This window comes from Pipistrellus kuhlii, unplaced genomic scaffold (genome assembly GCF_014108245.1).
Source record: "Pipistrellus kuhlii isolate mPipKuh1 unplaced genomic scaffold, mPipKuh1.p scaffold_m20_p_5, whole genome shotgun sequence".
In the NCBI taxonomy this organism is placed as follows: Eukaryota; Metazoa; Chordata; class Mammalia; order Chiroptera; family Vespertilionidae; genus Pipistrellus; species Pipistrellus kuhlii.
The window spans coordinates 66,797,702-66,814,380 of NW_023425551.1; the positions used below are offsets into that span (position 1 = coordinate 66,797,702).

The 16,679-nt window shown below is 44.5% G+C and overlaps 1 protein-coding gene across 1 annotated transcript in view; it reads right to left on the reverse strand.

Moving 5' to 3' along the window:
• Window positions 1-15,152, reverse strand: part of PAQR8 (progestin and adipoQ receptor family member 8) — a 41,790-nt gene extending 26,638 nt beyond the window's left edge. Inside the window, exon 1 of the mRNA XM_036415278.2 lies at window positions 15,019-15,152. The gene's annotated coding sequence lies outside the window, so the exon portion shown is untranslated. The remainder of the gene's footprint in view (window positions 1-15,018) is intronic.
• Between the last annotated feature and the right edge of the window lie 1,527 nt (window positions 15,153-16,679).

The following is a 16,679-nucleotide window of genomic DNA, read 5'->3' on the forward strand; positions in this document are numbered from 1 at the left end:
TATACCTTTAAAATTCCCGGCCAATCTAATGCTTGTTTGGCTTGGATAGCTTCCCCATCTTTTTCCCTCCAGTTGAGACTTCTGGTATGGAAAAGGACCTCTGCCTGTCCTTCCTGGTAAGTCAGAGGATCCCTGAATGAGCCTTGATTTAACTTCTTTTTTTCTTTTGGCAAAAGAATGTTCTGTTGATTAAAACAAGAGAAAACCACACTTGTACTCACAAACCTGATCCTAACCACCCAGACAGCAGCCTGGCATCCTCTGTCAATCTTCCAGGGGCAGCCAGGCCTGGAGCAGCTCACACAGCTTCTTCCCCCACGATTTACCAGGAGGTAATGATTCCTGGTGACTACAGACTAGCCCAAGCCGTTTCTACAGCCCAGTGCACTACCATCATGTGGTCATGAACAGTTAACACATCTTTGGTCAAGGAAATCCTGTTGCTTCATATTCATTTTCTTAATACCCTCCACGTTTCTTCAAATGTAAAGAGAATTGCTAATCATCTGAGAGTTAATTAAGTTTCTTGCTTTCACATCTCATTAAAGGACACTGAATTTTAACTCAGCTTTAATACAACTGCTATGCCAGATTAGGAGCTCTAGGTTCTGGGCTTCCATTTCCCTTATATTCCTCTTATGCACTAAGCACTCCATTTCTCTCATGAAAGTTGGTTACTGACGAAACCAACCAATCTACAGACCTACTGTGGGTTGAAAAGGGAGAGTCACGACCTCCAAATCCCCCAAGAACCGTCAACATTTAAAATATTTCCCCGTCATTTGCTCTCCAGAAGGGTTCAGCATTTTCCCTCTCTGTGACCTGGTTTTGGTGAAATAGGAAAGAGCTGGTCCCTAGCTGTTAGCGACCTAATGTGAACACCAGAAAGGCTCACAGGATTTCAGTGCAGAAGAGCTTTCCAGACCACTTACTTAGGAAACAGCAGATGGATTTCAACCCTCATGCCAACCCGGTTGGTAAGGGCTTCCTGGAATCCCATACCGAGAGGTATTCCAGGCCTGGGCTGAGCTCAGAAGAGGAGGTGCTGTGACGGATGCACCATGTCAACCACAGTTCTCAGGGGCACCAGGCTCAGAAGAGAGCTGGGCATGCAGCCAGGTATGCGCCATCCTGAGCAGACTCTATTGTAGAGAGCTAGCAACTTGCTACCCGCTGTTCCCCACCCCTCCCCCAGACTTCTTAAAAGAGTGGAATTCACATCAATCATAAAACAAAAAAACAAACAACAACAAAAAACTATTTTGAAACATTTACAATAAATGTATTTAAAAAAAAACAAAAAACAATCCCAGAAAAAGGACAGGGCTGAGGTTTTCACTGGCATGTCCCAGAGAGAGCCAACGGTGGAATTTCTAAGCTCTTTCTGAAAAGTACCTCAATGACATGTAAATAAGCACCACTGTTCAGTGCTCCATGGGCTAGAGGCTAAGAAGGAGCTGGGCAGTACTCCAGTAGCTATATGGCTTCTGTGATGGGACTGCGTGGGGGAGGGGGAAGAAAAGAGACCAAGAGCTGAGAAGCAAGCAAATGTTAGTGATCCCAGAAACAAAGGAAAGTGCTAATCAGACAAGTCAATGTGGTGTTTGTTTCAATAAGGAAAAGGGAGACTCTATTTCTTTAACTTGAACTAGCAAAGCTCTTGGATCAACCAATAGTATTCACTTGCTTTCTGCTTTGTTCTTAACACCAAGTGGGCACATACAGGGCAGAGGACATGGTTCCTTTCATAGCCAGTTTATATAATCCCCCCCCTCCCCTGAGTGGGCAGGAGACCAGGGGACAGGTCAGACCTCTGGGAGAGACAGAGTTGGCCTCTCAACATCTACTCTGTGTTGTCAGCCAACTGGCTCCCAGGTGAGGAGAATGCCTTTGGCAGCCGCAGTGTACACACAGACAAGAGAGCTTAGAAAAGGCAAGGGAGAGGAGGCAGGCATGTGACTCGGGAGACAAATAAACACAATTAGCTGCGCTTGAAACAAACTGAAATGACTCAGTGGGCCGACTTTGATTCCTTCTGCCAAGAGAGAAAACCAAAGGAAAATTCATTTTAAAAGAAGCCTTTTACTGGGTCCCTTGGCAGCCAAGCCCAGTGACTGTTGTATTTTCTGTTGAATCCTTTTCATTGCAGGCTTCTCCAACATTTTAAACACTCTCAGAATTGTGTTACTTTATCAGTTTTGCTGTCCAGTGAGGATCCACTAATATTCCAGGCTTTCATTCTTGAAGATGACAATTCCAAACCTTATTCTGCCCCTATGTACCTAAACAGGCAAATTTGCTACAATATAATGGTCTGGTGGTTGAATTCACAGAAACCAACAGTCGTGTTTCTGGTAGTGTGCACTTCTGACTCCCAGCTCTGATTCCACCCTTGAGGATCGGCAACAGCAGAGGGATTGGTTGCAACCAGCTAGTAGTTAACAGGATGGGCTCAGAATATAGGCAACTTGGGTTTGAATCCTGACTCTGCCACTGACAAGTTGGGGACCTTGGGCACATATTTTAACCTCCTTGGGTCTCATTATTTGCATCAATAAAATAAGGATCTAATGGTATCTGACTGACAGGGTTGCTGTGAAGTTTAAAAGTTATCATAAGAGTCTTTATCTGCTCAGTTGGTGGGGCTCAGTGATTGAACGTCGACCTATGAACCAGGAGGTCATGGGTGTGATTCCCGGTCAGAACACAAGCCCAGGTTTCAGGCTTGACCCCAGTGTGGGGCGTGCAGTGAGCAGCTGATCAATGATTCCCTCCCATCATTGATATTTCTATTTCTCTATCCCTCTCCCTGAAATCAATAAAAATATATTTTAAAAAGAGTCCTTATCTTTCAAAATACATTCTGAAATGCTCACAAATAATGATACGATGCCTGCAGTTTACTTCAAAATCACCTGGGGGTAAGGTATTGGGGCGAAGACATTGACCCTACGTTGATAATTGTTGAAGTTGAGGGATGGGCATTCCATCTACCTCTGTTTTGAAATTTTCTATAACAGAAAATTTAAGAGCGAGAAGATAATACAGGTAGAACTCCCAGCACACAGCATGTGCTCAATCCATGTAATCTGTTATAAATCAGAGAGGGTCTTGAAGGCATTGTTGCTAGGTCGAAAAGCACCATGATGGCAACCTGCCTCTCCAGAGACCTGGGTGGTTCTAGGGCCAGCAATGGGAGATGGGGGCTGCATTGAAACTTCACTGTCTAGGCCATCCACTATTGTCCAAGCTTTTCACCATCAAACCTGTTTCAGATTATTATTAGTTCTCTATGCTTTGAAAGTTTCCTAAATCAACCACAGCCATTAAGTAGTCATTATCCCATATTTTTTTAGTCAGATACACATAAGCACAAGTCAGAATGTTGAATCAGAGTTTAGATGAGGTCTAAATTGATCTTTTATTGCCCCAGCCAAAAGAAAGCACTACCTAGTTTTAATGGCCTGTGCAACTATTTGATCCACATATATGCGATTTTGTAGGCATGTGAAATAATGAAAAATAGTTCAATACCTCCCCTAACCCTGCCCCCTGCCACCTGAGTCTATGCCTCCAATAGGTTCAGGCAGCCACACATATAAATCCAGAGTCTGTACCAGAAATTCCAGCTTCTGGAATCGCTTACACAAAGCTGATGCAATGGAGGGACAGGAAATGCCAGCTTCAGGCTAGAATGCACTCTAAGAGAATTAAATCCAAACTCATCTGCCCCCTGCCCTCTCAGAGACAAGGAACCTCCAATGCCCCCCGTGCAATGGCCTTGGGCTAGCCACTTCATCTCTGTGTTCTCCTGGGTAAACTGGAATATCTCCCCGCTATGGTTGTTTTAGGAATTAGAGAGAATGTAAATAGAGGGCATTGCACAATGCCTGGCACATAGTAATTACTCAATACTTGTAGCAATGTTATGTCTCTATATGCCTTCACATACAAACGGATGTGCTATCATTACCTCCTTTGTAATTTAGTTATATATCTAGACACCACTGGTTCCCCAGGTTATGAGACACATCACAAACACATAATTATACACAGTTTAAGATTTTCTTTTTTCTTTTATGCAAAAACTTTTTAATGCAGATGTATTCAATCTTCTTCACAGAGCTGATAGATAACTGTTACTGTGATCAATACCTACATGTACTCTCCTTCCATAAATGTCTTATTATAGCATTTTTTTATAATTTAAAAAATTATTTAAAAAAAAAGTCATGAGAAAAATGTGATCAAAATCAATTGTATCCAGGCCATTCTTTTTTTTTTTTTTTTTAATGTGTTTTTATTGATTTTTTAGAGAGAGTGGAATGGGAAGGTGTAGAGAGATAGAAACATCAATGAGAGAGAAGCCAGAGAAATCACTGATGGGCTGCCTCTTGTATGCTGGAGATAGAGCCAGAAACCCAGGCATGTGCCGTGACAAGGAATGCAATCAGTGACCTCTCGGTTCTTGGGTCAACACTCAACAACTGAGCCACACCAGCCAGAAGGCCATTCTTATTTCTATTGTGAAACACTTGCTACATGTTCACTGTATATATTATACGTTGTTGAGAGGATCAATGGATGGATGAGTCAGGTGTAAATAATAAAACTGAAACTCCATTAGCAAAGCCTTTAGTCATCATGCAGGATGTTTTAAAGAGAGAGAGAGAAGTCCATGTGATCCAAGAAATATCTATAGCAATAAGTATTGCTATAGATATTTCTATAGGAATGCAATCAGTGACCTCTTGGTTCTTGGGTCAACACTCAACAACTGAGCCACACCAGCCAGAAGGCCATTCTTATTTCTATTGTGAAACACTTGCTACATGTTCACTGTATATATTATACATTGTTGAGAGGATCAATGGATGGATGAGTCAGGTGTAAATAATAAAGCTGAAACTCCATTAGCAAAGCCTTTAGTCATCATGCAAGATGTTTTAAAGAGAGAGAGAGAAGTCCATGTTATCCAAGAAATATCTATAGCACTTTATGACCTAAACTGAACCTCTACAAAAAACTTAGATTTGATGATTCAGTTTCAATCTGCCTGAAATGCTGTCCAGTTTCAATGTCATTTTTTTTATGATAGGTTGTCATTTGGGGGTGTTTTCATTTTATTGTATTGTATTATTTTACACTAGAGACCCAGTGCACGAATTTGTGCACATGTGGGGTCTGCCTGTCCCTCCCTGATCAGGGTTGGGGGAACAACCAGGGGTGGGCTGGCCAGGAGGAGGGACCACAGACGGTTGGCTGGTTGAACTCCTGGTTGAACTCCCAGTCAAGGGGACAATTTGCATATTAGCCTTTATTATGTAGGATAACAAAATCACTTTTGTTGCCATTGTATAAATAGACATATTTTTCAAATCAATAGAAAACATTTTATTATTCAACACATGATTTAAAAAAAAAAAATCTGATTTCACCAATGTCATTTTTGGAGCTTTACCTGAATCTGTTTGTCTGGGTGCCATTCAAGTACTGCAGCCAATTCCAACCTTAGCATTATGGAGGCATGAAATGGACTAATTCCACTTTCTAAAGTGCTCAGGATTCCTGGCAATCCAAAAGAATACTATCAACACCTTTTATCTTGTTTAAATGCAGAAATAGAAAACCTAAGATGGGACTCCTGGAATGAATTCTGTGGACCAGAGTTAAATATACCACAGAGAATATAAATTTTCTATAATTCAAGAGCCATTACACTCCAATTCTGACTTTATACCATCTTCCCTTTCCTTCCATATTTTATATAACTTTACCGATTCTCTTTAGAATAAGCCTAAAATAAAAATGAAATAATAATTTTCACCTGCAAAAAGTTTTATTTCTCATGTAAGTATATTCTACAGGCAAGATTCCACAGAGCAAGTGTATTTTTAAAAAAATATATTTTATTGATTTTCCACAGAGATGAAGAGAGTGGGATAGAGAGTTAGAAACATCGATGAGAGAGAATCATCGATCAGCTGCCTCTTGCACACCCCCTATTGGGGAAGTGCCCACAACCAAGGTACATGCCCTTGCCCGGAATCAAACCCCGGACCTTTCAGTACGCAGGCCGACGCTCTATCCACTGATCCAAACCGGTCCGGCAGAGCAAGTGTATTTTTTATTCCATCTTGAACTAGTGTGGGTAAGTGTAGCCGTCTTCCAGTTTCCTGACTGTGGACTTACAGGGAACCTTGGGAAATCTCTTAGACTCCAAAGAGCAGGTGCTACCGTAGGGCAAATACAGTTTCAAGCTACTAATGAAAAGCAACAAATTCTTTACTTTTTCTTCTTTCTTATTTATTTTTTAGCTTTTTAAATTTATTTTTATTATTGAGAGTATTACAGATTCTCCCATTTTACCCCCTTTGCCCTCCTCCTGGCTCTCGCCCCACACCGGCCTTCGCTGCACTATTGTCTGTATCCGTGGGCTATGCATATATGCATATAAGTTCTTTGGTTCTTCTTAATCTTGGCCGATATCACGGGATAAACGTCACTGCCCTTATGCTATCCATGTCTCAAGATCCACAACAATCTCTTAAACCAATAACCCTTTGATCTTCTAATTCTTACAGTCCTAGGAACTGGGGACTGGTTACAGTCAGGAACCGGCTCAGCCTGGAGAAGGGGGAGAGCTCGCGTTGGTTCTTCTCTGAGTGTGCTCATCTTGAAATCTTGGCTCTCCCCATTACCTCTATTACACTACTATACCAACATTCATAATTATTATAATCATAATTATTATTACTTCACTCATTTGACAAGTTGCACTCTGAGTCCTCCTCACATAAGAAAATAGGGACAGTTATTAGTTATCTAGACAGCTAGGAAGTTTGAATCCAACCAGACAAAGAAGAAAAGCCTTCCTAAAACCTGATCATCCAACCCAGGTGACTTATTACAGCAGAGAGTTCTCCCACCTATGGGGAATTGTGGTTTCTAAAGGGGGGTGGGGTGGGGATGGGAGACATTTGTAATAAGTCTTAACTCTTTCTCTCTAACTTCCTGAGTAGGGAACCAACCAGTGTCCTCCTATTGACATGTGGCCAGAGCTTTACTTTGACCCTGTGCACAAGAATTTAAAAGCCATGATAAATACTTTCTCTCCCTATCTTTGAATTGGAGGGTCACATCTAAAACTTACCTAATAAACTATACCCTCCATAAGATCAGGCACTGCATTTTTGCCCATCATTCTATCCCCAGTGTATAGCATAGACCCTGGCCCTTAATATTTGATGAATGGATGAATGAATGAATAAATAAATGATGGAATGAACAAGATATCCTTTTGTTCCCAGATCAAAATCTCACTCCACAAGGTTTAGTGCTCAGGTTCCTCCTCAGCCAGGGCTACCTAAGCCACACCATGAATTTCAGTAATTCATGCCATTAAGTATCACAAATCGCCTGAACAAATTTCCATAAAGTAGTTCTATGCAACAAAGAGGGCGTTCCTGCCTTAATCACTGGGTGGTTTGGGCGGGGATTTCTAGCCACACACACAAAGAAAGGTGAGTAGAAGCTATAGGTACTAGGGTGTTATGAACTGAATGTTTTCACCTCTACCATCTCTAATGTTATGTTGAAGCCATAATCCCCAATGTGATGGCATTTGATTCTGGGGCCTTTGGGAAGTAATTAGGTTTCGATGAGGTCATTAGGATGGGGTCCCCGGATGGGAGTAAGTAGGAAAAAAGGGACTGAGTGCTAACTCTTGCTCTAGGGCATTCACCCAGTGCTTGCTGTCTGTCTCTCTGTCTCTCTCACTGCCACGGGAAGACACAGCAAGAAGGTGGCCATCGACCTTGCCCTTAGTGCTGCTGAGTAGGCAGGAGAGGTTCCTGCCAATGCCGCTGCATTCTGCACTTGCAGCCATCAGCCCAGCTTGTGGCTGAGCGGAGCTCCCCCTGTGGAAGCGCATTGACCACCAGGGGCCATCTCCTGCATTGAGCATCTGCCCCCTGGTGGTCAGTGTGCAACTTAACACCAGTTGGGTTGTTCCGATGTCAGGGTCAATTTGCATATTACCCTTTTATTATATAGGATTTCCTGACACTAGTAAGTGGTCCATCAGTAGTTATTTGTACAATGCTGAGGCCAGACTCATTCATGCTCTATCACAGTTCCTTTACCAAGGCTTTGCTAAATAAGGAGAGAAAGATGTCATCAACAGAGCCTGGTGGCAGTAATCTGAAGCCCTGGGTTTGAGTCTTTGTTTTTGCCATTTTCTCATTATGATTTTGACACATTTTATACCCTCTCCAACTCCAAGTTCCCTTCATCTGTTAAAAAAAAAAAAATCAGTATAATGGTATCTCCTCTCTACGCCTCCTAGGTTAGCTGCAACAGTTGTATTGCAGATCCTTGCATGGAAATATTGCAAGAGGTAAATTTGTTAGTATTCATTAAATACCTCTAAGGCTCTAAAACATATGTGTCAAACACAAGGCCCGCGGGCCAAATCCGTCCCGCCAGGCCTTGCAATGTGGCCCGCACCGCGCTGTCATCACTGCACTCCGCTGCGTTTCCATCACAATGACAGTTTATGACTGTTCAGTAAACCATTCGGCCCGCGATTTAGGCTGGATTTTAGATTTTGGCCCCTTCTCTGATTGAGTTCGACACCCCTAAAGAGTCTAAAACAATAGTTTTCCAATTTTTTTTTTTTTTTTTTTTTTACTGGAACCCATTTTAAGAAATATAATTTACATTGCAAACAGGCATACATTGATCACTAAAATGAAAGCTTAACAAAATATTGCTGTTACTTTGATATTTTTAATTTGTTTCGGTTCCTTTTTTTCTTTATAAGCAGGTCATTTACTTCACAAGGCATAGTCCTGACCCTTAACTCTTACTGGGTATCAGAGACATCTAAGAAGCATTTTAAAAATCTGATTCCCTGGGCCCCACCTGCCAAGATTCAGAATCAATGGTTTGAAGTGGAGACTGAGCAATTCTTAGACAGCCCCAAGTGGTTCTATTATTGTGCAGCCAGGACTGAGCACCACAGAACTAATGGCTTCAATCTAGCTCCCAGCTAAAACACCACTGGGTGAATTACTTACATCCCTGTCTGCTAACACAGCACCAGGATGTCACCCTACCCCCACCCCCACCCCACTGAAGGTCTGCTGGTGCCTGTGAGTGGATCACTTACTCCTGTGGCTTCAGTGTGCTCCAGGAAACCCAGAAAGGAGTCAAGATCAAAGCGGAGCCTGGGCTTTATAGAGGCCTCCTTTCTCCTCCCAGATGGCTGGGTGACTCCATGCAGAGCAAAATCTGGAATGGATTAGGGGGATATTGCTAAGACTGAAGGGACCCCTTATAAGAACTTTTTGCTTGAGGAGAAGCTAAGGAAAAGTAAAGGGAAACTGCTGGCCTCCTTGCCTGCTCTGACCTCGCAGAGACAGGGGTTTCAGGACAGCATGGAGATAAGCTCAGTTGAAGGGTGTTCATGGCCTGGCTGGCTCCTTCTAGGTGTAGCCCAGGTTAAATGAAAGCTCTCCATCCTCAGTTCATCATTGCTATACAGAAGAGAGGTCTGGGACTGTCCAGTTCACTTGGTTGGACTGATCTGCAGCCTACACTGAGCTGCCTAGCAGAACCAGGGCAGAACCTGGGCCAGAATGCAGAAGGTACCATGAATGGAAGAGGCCGTGGATCTGTGTCCCTGCCTTTTTCTTGGACACAAGAAACATGTATTGGATGGGACTAAGAAACCTGTATTGGTTCTGTACACAATTGGTTAACACACACACACACACACACACACACACACACACACTAATGGCCCAGCCAGTGTGGCTCAATGGTTGAGTGTTGACCTATGAACCAGGAAGTCATGGTTCAATTCCTGGTCAGGACATTAGCCCAGGTTGCAGGCTTGATCCCCAGTGTGGGGCATGCAGGATACAGCTGATCAACGATTCTCTCATCATTGGTGTTTCTCTCTCTTTCCCTCTCCCTTCTTCTCTGAAATCAATAAAAACATAATAATAAAAAAAAAAAATACACTCCCAAAGCAGTGTCTATTTGAGGCATGTAGTCCCTGGATTTACTAACCCAACATAATAATACTAAGTGACCATTTACTGGGTGCCTTCTGTGTACTATCTCACTTAATTCCATGATATCTCTTCAGACATGCATTTTATAGATTCTCAGGTTTAAGGTACTCACCCAGGGTTGAGTATTTAATAACTGGTGGTGCTAGGATGCTAATGTAGGTTGATCCTTCACTCTAGATCCCATGCTCTAGACTAGGGTTTCTCAGCACTACTGACATTGGGATTGGATAATTTTTTGTTGTGAAGGTTTATCCTATGCATTAGAAGATGCTTAGCAGCATTTCTGGTATCTATCCATTAGATGTCAGTTATGACAACCAAAAATGTCTCAGACAATTCCAAATGTCCTCTGGTTATTGGGATGGGTGGTCAAAACCACTCCTCCTCTACTTTAAAAACAACTGTATTGTTTCCTGGTACTTTATAAGTACAACAACAATATCACCCTATCCTATAGTTATATATCATTTTACAAATCACCAAGTACTTTAAAAAAATATATATTTTATTGATTTTTTTTTACAGAGAGGAAGGGAGAGGGATAGAGAGTTAGAAACATCGATGGGAGAGAAACATCGATCAGCTGCCTCCTGCACACCTTTTGCTGGGGATGTGTCCACAACCAAGGTATATGCCTTTGACTGGAATCGAACCTGGGACCTTTCAGTCCGATGCTCTATCCACTGAGCCAAACCAGTTAGGGTTCACCAAGTAGTTTTATAGCACTATCTCCTTATGTGCAATTTGAGCACATGCTAGGACTTAATCCTGAAAGAGTTAACACCCCTAAAAATTATGACCACTATAAAGAGATCTATATATTTAGCCTTCTCCAAGAAATTGAGAGAATACAACATGAGTGAAGTCCATTTAATCTTTGGAAGCCATTGGAAGAAAACACTTTTGCTAATGCATATAATCCTTCGAGAGCACATTATGTGACTTTCTGGAGGACCAGTCTGTTCTTATACATCTCTCTATCTTCTGCCCATAGAACACAGAGAATTCTCACTAAATGTCTAACATTTCATGGAACATCTACCTCATAGCAACCCTTAGCCATTTCATTAAATTAAAATTATATTCCCACAGTCTGTGTCTTCCTAGTTTACATACGTTTTAATAAAATTCATATTCTGCAAAAAAAAAAAAAATTAATGGCAACATTGACGGAAGAGCTGAGATCTCAGTGCCAGGTTATCAATGAAAAAAAAAAAACAAAAAAAAAAACAGAGCAAAACTCAAGTTCAATTGAAACAAATGTTCACCAGAATCATCCCTGTCAATACAAGCCAAGGGAACTGTAGCGGTTTCATTCGAGTAGTATTTTATTGGATTACAGAAAAAAAATTCCAGGAGAAGCTTTCACATATTTTTTCCCCTTCAGATCTTCACTAAACTATTATACCTAACAATCAAAACAGGAATGCTTGTTTGTAAAAACATCTGAATCAAAAATAAAGTAGCTAACTACAGCTGCTTTTAAGGTTGCTCTTTAAGAATTCCTAGGAGGCCAGGAGAGTAGAAACCAATGTTCTCATTCAGATATCCATTTGCAAAGCCAACTGAAGAGAACAGCATTACCTGGAAAATGATAGATCCATACATGGCTTCAATATAACTATCAATAATCAATATTAATAACAAAAATAGCTGGACTCTATGGAGCACTTTTGTGCCAGGCACTGAATTTGTGTTCTACATGCATAAATCTTACTAAATCTTCATTCCAGCCCATGTGGTACATACTCATTAGCATATTCTTTTTAATGTAAGAAAACTGAGGCCAAAAGACATGTAATAATTTGCCCATGATCACTGCCAGATCAAGAGTCAAGCGATGCGCTGGGACCGGTTTGGCTCAATGGATAGAGCGTAGGCTTGGGGACTGAAGGGTCCCGGGTTCGATTCCGGTCAAGGGCATATACCTTGGTTGAGGGCATATCCCCAGTAGGGGGTGTGCAAGAGGCAGCTGATTGATGAGTCTCTCTCATCGATGTTTCTAACTCTCTATCTCTCTCCCTTCCTCTCTGTATAAAATCAATAAAATATATTTTTTTTAAAAAAGAGTCAAGCAATGGCTGTATAAAGCTTTAGGTTATAGAATGTGAAAAAAACAAAACAAACAAACAAACAAACAAAAAAAAAAAAAAAAGAAAGAAAGAAAGAAAGAAAACCACCACTGGGAAATTAGAAAAACAATGGAAGAAAAGAGAGATGTGTGCCTTAGAATCCTGACTGAAATTTTGGGATTTCAGAAACCATTCTCTTCCCCTTACATTCTACTAGTATATAGATCTTTTCACATAAAATCTCAAGTACTGGGCATTCTTTACACACATGGGGTTAAGTAACTTTCTGGGTACTTTTTTTTTGTGTGAGAAAAACACATTTTTTGTTTTGTTTTCTGTAAAAATCCACAATGATGAAAAGGGCCTGGTGAAGAGTACCCACAGGGGAAAAGAAAGACTTATGTTCTCCAACTTACCAGGCTGTAAAGCACACCAACAAAGCCATAGGACCAATTTTTGCACACCCATACCAGAACATATACACCCAAGGACGGTTGTACTTCAATTACTTTCAATCCTAAACACATACTACACACACCTTTACTGGATGCCTATGTAGGAACCACCAGTCCCTCAAGGGGTCTCTCGTTACGTTAATGGGCATACTTTCTATGACAACCTCAACTCCCCACCTCAGAGGCCACAGTTGGTCCCACATGGTGTTTGGCTCTTTCCCAAGTGAGGAAGGTTTGGCATCCGGAGGCAATTCAGTTAAATGTGTTGCAAACTCTGCAGGCAGTGCCAAAGCACGAGCTCCCAGATTATTCTCAGCAATGACAGCATCCCCGGAATGAGTGCACAGCTTGCCAAGGCAGGGCTTTTGAAGGGAAGGAATACTCACTTGAATGTATAAGTGTTGGCATCTTTCTTTTAACAGTCGGGTAAAGAATTGGAAGAATCGGCTAGCTTTAAGTCCAAGCGAATAAACATTCTGCTGTAATAATGATAATGCAGATTTTGTAAGGTTCTGACCACCCCCTTCATGAAAGATAGCTTGTCCTGAAATGATACTTGTAAAAAGCATCCATCACTTTCCCGTCAACTTGCATAATTATTGAAGAGATTTCCTTTTCATGGAAAAAAAAAACAAAAACAAACAAACAAAAAAAAACCTGGGCCCAAACAAATGTTATTTGCCAACCTAGTCCTGGATTCTCCCAGGAAGCTCAAATCTCAGTGTGTGCTACAAGATGGATCTATATCCAGGACAGAGGAGTAGGGGGCATCTCTCCTCCCCTGGACCCCCAAAGCCTAGAAACCTTCCAATAGAAAAATCCACATAATAGAATCCCGGGCCCTGAATTAGCTGTTATAACAAATAAACTAATTATCATACAGAAAGGGAGATGGCGCCAAAGACAAACACCAGAGAACACACAGACACTGCCCTGGTCATTTGTTTATCTTCAGACACACTTGGATAGCCATCCGCCCAGGTCCTAAGCAGCCTGGCTCCCTGCTAGGTGGCCTGGACCCCGCAGGAGTGGGCACGGCCTGTGGACGTCTTAGGAGAGCGAAGGCAGTCCACCTTCCAAGTAGATAACCTCCTCTTCACTTCAGTAAGGGGGCCCGCAGGAGCACAAAGGACCCATAAAAACTGTACAACACTCCTGGTGTTTACTTGGCTGAAGAATGCAGCGCATTTGTGGGCGGGGTGTGTGTGTGTGTGTGTGTGTGTGTGTGTGTTCGCACAGTGCTGATTTTTACTCAGAAACAGCTTCTCACAGAGAACAGGAAAGTGGGGAGCAAATAGCTCATGTAGATGAAAAAAAAAATTACACAACTCTTTGTAGATCTTACCTGTGTATTTGAAATCTCACACCATGCGTATTCTCTTAACTCTCTGATCAAAATCACTTCTAATCCAGTTCACCAATACAGGGTGCAACCAAGAGCCCATCTGGATCTTCCCCTTGTCGGACGGTCGGTGGGTGGCTGAGGGACCACAGCCGCCTTCAGGTCCCCGCGCCGGGTTTGCGAGGTGCGCCTCCCCATCCGCCTCCCGCACCCAAGTGGTCCAAGTCCAGCAGCCAGCTCGGAGACCCCCCTGGGGTGGGCCGTCCTGCTCTCTCGAGTGACTGCCCTCTTGGGGAGTCTGGGCTGTGCCCTTGGCCGACACGGTCCGGATCTCTGCCCCTCCACCCAGCCGGCCCCCTCGAACCCCGAGCCGGGTTCCATCCTTCCAGGCCCCAGTTCTCCAACCCGGACCCAGCCGCCCCGGTCCCCGCACAGCTCCGCCTCCCCCGCCCACCCTCTCTGAGCGGGGGCCCCTTCCATCTTTCCCCGGAGACGCCGCAGCCTCGCCCCACCCTATCCTTTCTGGGGTTCCCCTCCCTCGGGCTTCCCCTCCCGCCCACCCGCCTTGGGTTTCCTCTCCTCTGCATTCCCCTCCCGGGTTCCGTTCTCCGCCCAGCGGGGGGCGCCCCAAGAATGCCCACAGAGCACCCCCGGTTCCACTCCCCCTTCCCTCCAAACCCCGTTCCCGCACCGGAGGTCCTCTAGGTCGCGCGCGGTCCTGACCCCTCAGCTCTCCAGGTTCGGGCTCCGAGACTCCCCACCGGCGCGATCCCGATCCGCCCTCTCGCCCTCGGGGTTGGGGTTCAGAGAGTCCCCAACATAGGGGCACTGACCCTCTGCCCCGGCTCGGGTTCCTCAACATCGCGATCCCGAACGCCCCTCTGGGCTCGGGTTCTGGTGCTCCCCTAAGTCGGCGATCCTGACATCCCCGCCCAGCGTGCTCGCGCCCCCGGGCTCCCCAAGAACGCAGCCCTGACCCTCCCCCCCCCCCCCCCCCGGCCCGACCTGCTCCGCGCCTCCAGGGATGGGACACGGGGGCGGCGCAGGGTCGATGCATCGGGACTCACCGTCAGGGCAGCTCTGGGTCCGCTGTGTTCCCTGCTCCCAGCTCCCCGCAGGCGGCTGTGACCCCGGCCCGCGCTGCACCCGGAGCGGCCAGGAAAAGGGGCCGGCCGGGGGCGGGCACCGCCGGGCTCCGCCTCCAGCCGCGGGATTCGCAGCCCCGGGCAGCCCCTCCGCCCTCCGCCCCCCGCCCCCCGCCCTCCGCCCCGCCGCCTCCCGGGCCGCCGCCGCGGAGGAAGTTGGCTGACGCCTCTTCCTTCTGCCCGGGGCTCCGGACCCCACGGCCCCCTTCCAGCTGTGGAAGGCCCGAGGGGGTGAGAAAGAGAGGCGTGCATCAAGAGCCTCGCTGTCTGGTTCTTTCCAAGACCCCACCCCGGGGGGCTCTCCCAAGTGTTTCAGGAGGAGGGGACACACAACGGCAAACTTCACCTTTGATCTCAAGACTGATTTCACATCTTCTCTCCACTGGTGTCTGCACATGCAGGGTCGTTCTGCCTAGAAAGTCATCTTATAACACTCCCTCCCGGGAGGGCCCTTGCAAAAACACACACGCTTTCGCGCCCTGAGATACATGGGTGAAGGACTCTCCAATGACTTACACACAAACATGCCTCTTACATTGCCATGCTGGGAATCCATTTCTATACCACTTCGTTCTCCTTCCTAGCTCTCTAGCCCGTCTTTATAGAGCAACGGCCTACACATACAAGCAGCAGGGAGGCAGAGGGAATTCCACATTTGGTCCCAGGCTTGCTCCTGACCCCCAGTCTATATTTTACCATGAGAAAAACACACTTAAGCTGCAGGGGCATCGATTAACAAACCAAATGGCATGTGGGGCTGAAGAAGCGGTCTCCGTTATCTGGAAAAAGAGAAACTGATCAGATCCTGGAAAGATGGCCAGCACCAGTGTTGCCCTAGGGGATCATTTACTAGTAATTCATTTCATTTCATTTCCGAGACAATCAGGCCCATTTCCTGGTCTGCTGATGCCTGGCACTTTCCCATTACACCACTCTGCTTCAGTGACATGACTTAACAACACTTCACGTGTGTGTATAGTGTCTTCACATTTCAAAACATTTGAAAATTCATTACTTCCTTTATCTCCAGCAAAACATCATGGAGCAAAGGTTATCCCGTTGGGGTGATTTTACTAGAAAAGAGTCAAGTGCCTGGCCTTCAAGGCCTCTGTTCTTCCCACAGAACCACGAGCCCAGCACACATAGGCCTGGTGGATGTGAATGTACTTAACACTACTGAACTGTACATTAAAAAATGAGCAGTAGGCCTTGGAAGACTTGCCCTCTCAATCCCGAGATAGAAATGAATTCTCTCGTATTCACAAAATCTCGAGTCTCCACTATTATTATCAAGCATTTATTATCAAGCATTTATTTTCCAGCCAGAGGTCATAACTATACAACAGAGCTGATTGAGAGGAAGTGAAAAGTCCCTTTTCCTCCTTTCTCTGCCACTCTCGAAACAAAATTGCAGGTCATGAAATATAAGGTTCCAACCACAGGCTCAGAACAACTGAAGCGAGCTGTTGGGTGTGAGCTGATACATCTGTGAAATACATGTTGATTATTCTTAATTTTGATTTTTTTTCTCCCAGAGAGTTCCTCTGACTCAAGTGTGGTGGAGGTTCTCTTGTTTTAAAAAA